The following is an 11,160-nucleotide window of genomic DNA, read 5'->3' as shown; positions in this document are numbered from 1 at the left end:
GAGGAAATAACTCGGGCGCACCTAAGCAAACTAACTGTAAACAGGACGCTCACATGACGTGAAGCATTTTTAGTCACATACTGTGACGTTTGACAACCTAAAACTCCGTTTGACCTAGTTCACACGCAAACACAAAAACTGAGTTTTCAGAAATCTCCACTTTGGCCGGAGTTTTTAGAAATGATCGTTTTCCGTGATAAAACCTCCGTTTTTGTGGAAATGAAAGGCCAAAACGCATGAAAATATATGCGTTTTCCCATCGTGTAAACGGGGTCTCAAACTCCACCGACGGAGAAACTGAAGAAAAAGACACGCGCGCTCTTTATGATCGACAGGCGATGTCTGTAAAGTGCAGAAGATGTTTGACTGACAGAAACACATGATATCCTAACATTTGTGAGACGCTGTAACACCTGAAGTATGTTATGTTACGATGTCATGTCGTGGAAGATGAGGTCATGCATTATCATGCACGGCATAATGATAATTCCTTTTGTTTATTCATGTTCGCCGCATTCAACACTTGTAGGAAGTGAAATGAAGACGTTCCCGTGGTTCTTATTTCCCCCGAAGGAGAGGAAGCAGCTCCCCAAAGACCAGCTTAGCACGGGCTTGTGTGTGTGTGTGTGTGTGTCTGTGTCCCTTGGGCTATTCAGAGATGGGGAGCGCCAAAGGGATTTGTAGTGAAATGGTATGGGACTTGGGAATGAACAGAAATATTAATATTTAGATTTAACTTCTTAAAGGAAATGTCTAATAGGAATACGGCATAATATTTGATTAACGTCCCACAGTTAATGCACTTTCACAAAAGGAAAGTAGTAGTAGTACATAGCCTATAATAATTTGAGGATGATCTGTTGCACTAAACATTTTCAACATATTGTCGATATGACATGGTAAAACTGTGATTGTGGAGACTATATCGTCGGTAATAAAGAAAAGTGTCTGGTTCATAAAATAGTTCACAGTACTATATTCAAAATAATATCTAAAATGAGTTGCTATGTCCAGATTAAGTTTTAAAAATGTTGCATTCATAATTATAATTAACAATTACATTTTAGTAGTCGTTTTTCTAACTCAAAAACGAAATGAGGATAAAAGAAAACACACATGGAGCTATCTGGGTAGCTAAACCGCATGTTCAATTTTCTGGTTTATTACATTATATATATTATATATATATATTACATTTGAGCTTGCTGCCATACATTGCAGCTCACGTAAAGTTAAATATCACACTGAACTCTATTAAATATAAATAATAAACATTCTGCTTTAAGTCACCTGTGCATGGCTCCATGTTGGCGTAACGCTAAGTAGCTTCTTCGTTAGCTAAAATGTCAAAAGCGGTTTCCATCGCTTATTTCCTGGATGGAGAAAAAAAAAGAAGATGTACGACCTTGCGACATCCCTACTCAAAAGCATTGTTCACCAAAGTTAATAAGAACGTTAATAACTTTTCACTCCACGCTGAAAGTTTATTATTAAAAGGATCCCAGTCTTCATTTTCTCCTCCACCGCTCCTCCGTCTCCGTCACTCCCCTACAGGACATTTATTACCTCTTTATCGAGGACTTCATAATTATTCCGTGTCTCCCTCTGTCTTCCACTTCAGTGTCTCCTCTCTCCTTCCTCTTTCTGTTAACCTTTTCCTATCTCCCTCACCCCTCTGCCTTCCTTCAGAGGCGCGCTCATACATTAATCCCTAATTAACATGCCCCTTCTCTGTCTGAGGCTTCTTCCACATCTTTTCTCTATTCTTTTTTTAACAGATGAATTTCAGGACGGCTCTTCTTCCTTTGCTACTGAGGCTGCGTTATCTTCAGGCAATTTGTCTGCGAGCCAACAGGACACTGATCTATTTCCCGTTTCAACGCGTGAGCTTTGTGTACCTCCCCGTCTCTTAGATAGTTGGCGGCGTGTCCGTATTTTTGTGCCTTGTCACACTCGCAGCTGAGGGAAGTGCCCTTCTTTACGGTGTAGCGTATAAACACAGGAGAAAACTTCGTAACTTCCCTTCCTGTCGTATCGTCTCGGAGACGTGGTTTTTCGTATCTCCGCATCTTATGGAATGAAACGCTCTAAAAAAGGGAGTCTTCAACTCAACTTACCTGGGGGCCTGGGTGAGGCTGGGCCCGCATCAAGTATTAAAAAAAAAAGTACAACTGATCCAATCTTCTCAATCTTTATTAATAACAATTCAGAACATGAACGGGTTCTTCAGGGGAAACAAAGGACATGCCAGCTTTGAATGTTTTAGTCTAAAACATTCAAAGCTGACGTCTTTTTTTTATTTATTAAACAAACAAGACTGAGACCCCGTTTACACGATGGGAAAACGCATATATTTTCATGCGTTTTGGCCTTTCATTTACACAAAAACGGAGGTTTTATCACGGAAAACGATCATTTCTAAAAACTCCGGCCAAAGTGGAGATTTCTGAAAACTCTGTTTTTGTGTTTGCGTGTGAACTAGGTCAAACGGAGTTTTAGGTTGTCAAACGTCACAGTATGCGACTAAAAATGCTTCACGTCATGTGAGCGTCCGATGTTTACAGTTAGTTTGCTTAGGTGCGCCCGAGTTATTTCCTCCTTGACATGAGGATACTCCTCGGAGGTCTCGGACGGGTACTGTTGTAAGAACAATGCCAACATATCCCTATATTTATTTTGGCATGATTCCCAATCCACATTATCGAGTGCTTTATTTGCCTTATAATCTAAGGCGACTCGAAGCAGCAGCTCCACTTCGCTGTCTGTCCATACAAATGAACCTCGCGCCATATTTACCCTCTAAAGGAAAAGGAAGTTGGTCGTGTTTTTCGTAGTTGTTGTTGGTTTTGAGAATTCTGATTGGTTTGCATGTGTTTATCCTTCTCGTGACACTGCCGACTACAGGTTTGGCATAGTTATGATGGCGCCCGGGGGCGTATTTATGCGGGTTCATATAAACAGAAACTTTTTTGAAAACGACCTTGTGTGTACAACGTTATTTTTGAAAACGGAGGGGCAGAAATATTCTTTTCTGTAAATACCCGGCTATGTGTAAATGTGGCCTTAATGAAATGAAGAGGTCTACCGTTTTCTAAACTAGACACGGATATATTGGATTGTAGAAACGGTGTAACCTTTCAAGTTTTTAGCGTCTGTATGACAATATTTAATGTGTCTTTGTTTGAGCGTTGCACGCGGTCATCGAAGGCGGCCGGTTGAGTCCGCATCGACTCGCTGTCAGAGGGTTTTTATAACTTCCACACTGGTTGTGGGGTAGGCTCGGGGTGCTGGATTATGAAGTGGGCCTTGGTAGGCTCCCATGCTGCATGGGTTCATGGGGCCTCGTGGTGTGATTACCATTAACATTTGATTTAAATGTTGACCTATCACATCTCCTCCTCAGTGGCATTTGCTAAGATCCAGCATCTACCCTTGAAAAGGAAAGAAAATCTCATCTATTTTTGTACATTTGACATTAGGAAGCCACTTACAATGGGGGGGGGGACAAATTGTTGTCGGAGAATTGTTTCCACACTTTTTATACTAGCATCATTATTGCTAAATGCTAGAAATGTATGCGCCTCCCCAAAACACCCCACATTCAGTCATGAACAAGAGTATTACATGTTATTTAATCTGTATATTTCCATCGATGTGTTTGAATTTGTCGTGATCACAGGCAGGGTTTGAACACTTTTAAACGGTCACGGTTCAGCTGTGTGAAAACAGACTTGTGTTGTTCACTCTGCTTTCGGGCTTTGGACTTGTATACAGCTGCCACTTCACAGCGCAACTCTTTTGTACTGTGCCAGGTAGGGCTGAAAAAAAAGAAGCTCTAATTTGGATTACTTTGTGTTTCCTTTGAAAAACCTATTGAAAGGATTATGGTGTGATTTTTGTAAGACTGTACCAAATAAAGTTGTTTTTTCTTAAGTCTGTAGACTGCGTGAAGGCCAGGACATCTCTGCTGCTCAAATACATTTCATTTCAAAAAGTATTTTGATCAATTTTGCCTTTAACAAATTCTGTTTAAAAACTACAGGAAGCCATATTGCGATTTTGATAAATTCACTTTACCTAAAAATCCAAAGTGGTGTTGCAAAAAAGTTTAATTCAGTGTGACATAAACGTTCAAGCTGCGTCGGCCAATCAAATGACATTCCTGGTTGAGCCTTCGTGAGGTTGATGTGGTTTATTTCTACTGGCTAACTCACCATCATCGAGATTGTGAAAGAAAATGACAGCATTAAGTAATTTTATTCTGTCTGATGAGCCTCACATGGACTGCCTGGATGGTACATCTTCTCAGCTGTACCTGTAGCAATACACCCACATATATGTATATTCTTTTATAGTGTTATTTTAGTCTTACACCTGCTCAGCATATAAAGAGCTGAAGGAAGCCAGAGCCCAACCAGAGGAAAAACAACCAAATAAAATCAGACTCGGAAACACAGCCCTACTCATCAGTATGTCATGTGGTCCATATCTCTAAACACGGATCACGTCTGCACCCTTTTACACAAAATAATTTCCCATAAAAACCTTTTGATTACTGCAGATATAAAATAAATTGTCTCCAAAGCCAGGTGAATATTCGCCAGATCCAACAGAATTATTTTGTCTGATGTCACAGCGGAAAACTTCCCGGCCGCCTTGTATTCTCCCAAAAATCACATTTCACTCGCATAAAGTAGTTTTATGGGCACAAAGTTGAACTTTCTGAGCACTCCTGTTTCAGTAAACAACTATTTCCAATGAGGAAGTTGACAGCCCCCCCCCCCCCACGCACACACACATTATTTATTTTTGTATCTATACCTCTATCTTCGATAAAAGGCCATATTTCTTTATTCCTGACTACACTACTGGTAAACCCAGTAGAAAAGAAAACCTGAGTTGAGCCTCATTAACCTGCAGAATGATGGCCGTGGTTTGGTGAGGCCAGACTGCGAGCTGCAAGCCCTCACTCTGAATGAGCCGAGTACAGAATGGCTCAGAGGGAGCTCAATCAATACACTAAGTGTGTATGTGTGCAAGTCTGGCTCGCGTTCAACCATATGTGTGTGTGTGTGGGTGCGTGCATTTGCATTCTGTCTGTGTATGCGCGTCTGTAACCACGTGCTGGCTGTCTAAATGCGTATTGATCCTGAGGTGTTGTTTTGTGTATCTGATGGTCTGCTGCGTTTTACTTTCATTAAGTTTGGCTCGCACGCACAAACGATGACGGATGGAGTCGGCTGAGGCGTGATTCATCAGCGTGATGGTTTCTCTTCTTTTTTTTTTTCTAAAGCGGTTTTGGCACGTCGTCCAACTCTCGGGAATAGGTCCGTTCCATTTTTATTAAAGTTTTATTTTTTTGGTGGGGGGGGAGGTTGTAGTAGCGTGTGGACAATTCCGTATTCCCAGTTTGAGTATTTATTGAGCATTGAGTGTTCACACACACACACACACACACACACACGCACACACCAACAACAACACGAGAGGCTGAGACGGTCTGCGTCAATACTGGTACATAGGTTGAAGGCTGGACATTCGATCGCTTTATCCTGAAGCACACACACACACGCACACACACACACACACATTTAGGTGTGCACTGAGCTGGTCTTACTGTTTGTGTTTACTGTTGTTCAAAAAGTCCACACTTCGTCACTGGTGTTTCTTAGTTTGCCTCTCAAATCATCTCTTTCATGTTCTCATCCTCATCCCCCTCTCTTCGCAGCTGGTAGTGTGTTATTCAAAAGATGACTGGAGAAAAAAATATGGATTTATGGTTTTTGATGCCTGTACATGTTTTTCTGTCCATATGGTTGCAGTGTGTGGCGTCCGTTCTAAAACATTGCCCGTTCGGACCAGGCATATTACTGGGCACCCCTCGGATTTGCATCTCTTTTGGGGTCCTGAGCAAACACATTCCAAAAGTGTTGGAACCGATCCAGTTTTTAGACATTGTAACCATAATAATAAACTATTGTCTCAAAAATCTCCACGTATCAATGGAGAAACAGTATATTCATATTTTTGAGAATTTACTGGAAAAAAGTGGAAGCAATATTTATAGGTATGTTAACTTTGGTGTAGAATTACCTGAAAATAAGAATCTCTGTGTTTCCCTGTTGGAAGGAGGGGGGGGGGGGGTACATCCACATACAGGCCGCTATGTTCCACCTCCATGCTTCGACAGCAGTCCGAACAAGTGGCTCCAGAGAAGGGTCAAGGTTCTCGTTGTCCACCGTGGTTCCTCTTGGCATGCAAGAAGGGGGGGGGGGGGGGTTCAGTTAGTTGCACACTAGCACTTTTTAAGTAGTTTACAATAATGCTTGCGGCGGTGGAGATTTTGGGCTCTTGAGTGTTATTTTTAGCGCCGCCATTAGGCAAATAAGCGAATACATTTGTTGTTAAAGCACTTGCACATCATTAGATGTGTAGTTGTACACACAATCTCCGGGCTCCTGGGGATGGGGGGGGGGGGGGGTGTAAGAGCAGGGGGAGAATAATAAGGATCAGAAACCTGAAGCAAAAAAATCAATGGAGTATCAGACCCTGTAGGGCTCAACCTCAAAAGGAAAAGCAAGAAACCGGGTCAAATGGTTCCTGCTACTGTAAATAACAACACATAAAAAGACGAACATTCATGCCGCCTCCCACAAGTTTTCATATAAGCACATACTACATCTTAATACACTGTTCATGCAGTCCTTTGTCCTCCACTCTCTTCCTCATTCTTTTCATTCTCACGTCTTGTTCTTTTTTCGCTCGGGTGTTCTTCCGTCGCTCTTGTTCTCCACATTCACCATGTTATCAGAGTGAAGTCGTTTGGCTTCATGGGGGATTTGTAATATTTCCTCATTCATTTTATCATATCATGCTTTAGTTATTTCAGTCAGAGATACCTATGTATGTTCTACCTCCCCCACACGCATTTTCTAGAGAATAAAAGGAGATCTCTTATGTTACACAGCGCTGTGACGAGAATCCGGATGTAATTACTTTCGACTTTATCACCTTGTTCCAAAGTTATTAGCCTTAAAAAATGAGACAACTTTTTTTTTAAATACTGCTTTTACTTAGGAGCTCAGTTTTCCACAGACAACATACATGTTGTGTCATTGATGCTTCATTGGGGACATGTTCGGATGTATAAATAAAATTAGCTTGACGAAGCTGAACTTTGATAAATGTTCCAAAAGAAATCTAGGATCATAGAAATAATAATAGATACAGTATTCTAATACAATAAGATTGTTGCATTGCAATCAGTGAACAAAGATGAGAAGATGCCACTCTGTTAGTACATGTTTATGAAGCTCGAGCCAGGAGACCGTTAGCTTAGCTAAAGGGCAAACAGTTAGCGCGGCTGCTTTGTTCAAAGCTAACGGAATCCACCTACGAGCAGTTCAGCTCAGTTAACACCGTAGGTTTAGTTTGTTTCATTAGCAGACAAACTAAGGTGTAAAAGGTTCAGGTTTTGGCTTTATGTGATGATAAATTTACTTTAGGATAGAGCCAGTTTATTTGTTCTCCGTTTTTAATGCCAAGGTAACGGTGTCCGGGTTCTAGCTTCACATTTAGAGTGGTATCAATCTCCTCCTCTGACTCGGCAAGAAAGCGACACAATAAATAATGATAATTAAGACCCTGCCTTAATAGTATGAAACAATTCAAATGCTTTCATCAATTTAGGGGATTTTTCTAGATAGCATCCAAATTGTGATAGCAGGACAACGTCTGCCCAATGAACTGAAAAATGATCTTTCAGTCTGACTCCACACCCCGTGGGAGTTTATTTTATTATTTCCACTCTTCTGCAGCCAGCTGTGTCGGCGTGTAACGCCACATCACTATGAGCCAGTCTGTGCCCGCGCAGGCATAACAACTGAAAAACAGATTTCGGGACCCGTCTGACATTTTCACACTGACAGAACACAAAGTCCTTGTCCGTCTGAATCCGCTGAAGAACGAGTCTTCTCAAAACATCATATCCCCGGGGTAGCGATCAGGTACGTGGGTGGCCTTGTTGGTCTGCCATGCAGGGAGAACTGACCTAGAAAAAAGGCGTCTGTCCTGTCAGGCCCCTTCCCCGGAGCCCGCAGGTAAAAGGTAAAAAATGCCGCCAGATGGACAAAGAGGCGGATAAAGGAAGCCGGCCGCTTGCCGCTCCGAGACTCGTCATTTAAATGGTTCGATGAGATGACGCCTACATCTGAGGCGCCGTGTATCCACCTCAGCTCCTATTTATAGTTAATTGGAACTGTTAATCTTGGAAGCTCGTTATGTTTTTATCCTCTTTTTCTTCTGGTTAGTAAATAACCTTATATTGAGGTTACTGGGGCACTTGTCTGGTAACCCCGGATCGCGTGGTAGAAGTCTAAACTCAGAAGTAACTTGTGCATTAATTATATAAATCTATTCATTTTCCCAAACATATTGCACTGCTCCTACTTTTTTTCTGAGCGATAGCAATTCACCTCACACAATTTGGAAAGGAAAGAAAGCTTTGATTGCTCGGGGTCCAACTTGAAGGTCTGCCATGTTTATTGACAACATCACCCGAAGAACTTAATCTGAGAAAGTGATTGTCTTGAAAATAATTTGAAAGTCTGTTCCTTGTATTAGTTCTAATATCCCCAGAGCTGATGCTGTGCCCCAATACCGCAGTTTAACTCGAGTCTACAGGTGTTTGTTTATTTCAATCCTTTTTTTGTTAAATTGTTTTGGCCAGTTCTCGGATCCCATTGGTTATGGTTATGGCGCTGGATAAGCCTCTGGGGCCAAGGGGCTATATTTCTGGGGTTATCCAGTCAAGGCTTTCTTGTCCGTGCACTGCTCACAATTTACATTCTTGATTAGCAACGACTGGAGTCGGGAGACAACGTCTTCAAACGGGTTGTTTCACAAGTCGCCAGTTAACAAGCTAATTTTAGACTTATAAAAAGCGAAATCATTTGTCACGTCGGACTGTTTACCTGCATTCAACAAAAAACCTGCTCAAACTACTCAGACTTCAAACAGAAACCGGAATGCTTGCGATACCAAAATCTTATCCTGTTGCCTCAACACAGTATCGGTTCTTCCGCGATTAGGCCGATCTTAAGTGACGATGAACAGTCTTGTTTGGGGGCAAAGCTGGCACTACTCTACAACCTCAACACTAATTCCGTTATAATACAAACATGTTAAAGGCCTGTGGCACTCGATGTTTGCAAACGTAGACAGCTGCAGCTTCTCAAGAAAGAGCCTCTCTAGGCACCCTGAGAGGATCGGCTCGTCGTGGCTCTTAAAAGTGAAGCCCGTGGCCGGTTATAGTGCTCAAGTGCTTCCACTCATCCACCTGGCTCAATGGCCTGGCTTTCCGCTGTCAAATTTGATGGCGGGTGTCGGGTAACCCGTAGGAAGTCTATAACCGCTCCTGTTGTTTTGGATGCTCTCGGATAGAGGTGATTGCTTTTTCCTCCAGGACGCAAAGCACCGACGGCACTCGGGAGCCTCTTCAACGCGCCCCGGATAACGGTCATCAGACTTGTTTCCGATAGAGCGCATCAGGGTCTTCGCTCCTGCGGTCATCTGTATGCAAAGAAAACTGCGCTGGTGATAATGCACGACCCCTCAGGGCCATTCCGCCGAGATGGATCTGAGAGTGATACAGTGTGCCGAGTGTCCATTGAATCTCACCTGCTATTCGGAAAGGCGGAATTCCCAATGAGGACGAGGGTATGGGCTAAGCAGCTTGTGGCTCGAGAGATGACCTCGCATCGCATGTTTGAGTGCTCTAGAGAAGTCAACAAACAGCCTTTTATTGTGTGTGAATAAGCAGGGTGATACCTGCATCATGGCTTACCTGAAGTGGGCTCACGGAGCCACGGGGCTTTGCGTCGGAGCCTCTCGAAGAAGTTGTTAACGGCTGAAGTTAGTTCCACCGGGGCCGGATGGCTCTCCGCAGACACAAGATAAATGGCCCGACAATTTCCATTCACCCCGCAGTGAGCGATGAAAGTGCTCACGAGATCTCTGACAGCTGTCGCTATCAGCTTTTCAACAGCTTGCTGGTCAATGCCCGGGTGCTTCGTTGAGGTTCTATGCCTTTAAGAAATGATCTGTATGTACTACAGTGTGCCGTTCTGGACGTAAAAGCCCAAAGTTCACGGAAAAGGTCACTTCTTTTCGATCCGCTTGATCAAAATGACAGCCGCTCTGCCACTTTGTGACAGCGGCTCTTCTGTTTTTGCCCGATGCGGTCGCACGTACTCACTCTCCTGTGAAGAGTCTACCTACCTGGAGGCTGTGCTTTCTACCAGATCGGATCAATTGGACATAAAGATCTTCCGAAACAATGAAACAGCATTTTTGTATTCTGCTAATTCAGTAATAATTCAACCGTAGGCTGCATTTAAGGGCACTCACTGGTGTGTTTAAAGTGCCCTATTGATATTTAATTAAAATATGCCATGTGATTCTCTTTTACCTCACCTAATGTGTTCAAAACCCAGAGATGGCCATTAGTGAGACTAAACCACCACATAAATAAGGATTACAGCAAACAATACAATGCAAATCAAGCTGTAAAGTGCAATTATTAATATTTCTAATTAACAATGGATGAATTTACTTTGTGTAATGATCCATTGTGGCGTCTTTCAGCTTTGTTTTGGTTCTGCGGCCTACAATTAGATTTTCACTGCTCTCATCAACTGCTTCTCTGGCTTTTATTTAATATTTATTTAAGACTATTTGTCTTTGTTGATGTGCTGCCAAACACATCTGGATTCTGCAGCTACTTTAAATAAACACAGGTTTGTCGATTTTGACTTAGCGCGATGACATAAGTGCACACCAATATCGCAATATTGATTTATCATTTAAACAATGGATACACAATATTGATTGTCCTTCATTTTAACAAAATAGGTGAATTCAAATACTGTATTATACAGCACACAGTCGTGTATTGATTAAGAAAGTAAAATTAACATTACTGGACACACGGATATAGATTTAGAGTTATGGTAGGCAGAGTGACAATAAGGTCAGCTGGTACGTGGTTAGTCAGACTGTGTCACACACACACACACACACATTGCTGGTGTGTAATGTGTGTGTGTGTGTGAGGACGCTGTTATTGCAATTTCCCACAATGAGAGAATGCTATTTCACATA

The sequence above is a fragment of the Pseudoliparis swirei genome, chromosome 19 (genome assembly GCF_029220125.1).
Source record: "Pseudoliparis swirei isolate HS2019 ecotype Mariana Trench chromosome 19, NWPU_hadal_v1, whole genome shotgun sequence".
NCBI lineage: Eukaryota > Metazoa > Chordata > Actinopteri > Perciformes > Liparidae > Pseudoliparis > Pseudoliparis swirei.
This window is presented reverse-complemented; position numbering follows the sequence as displayed.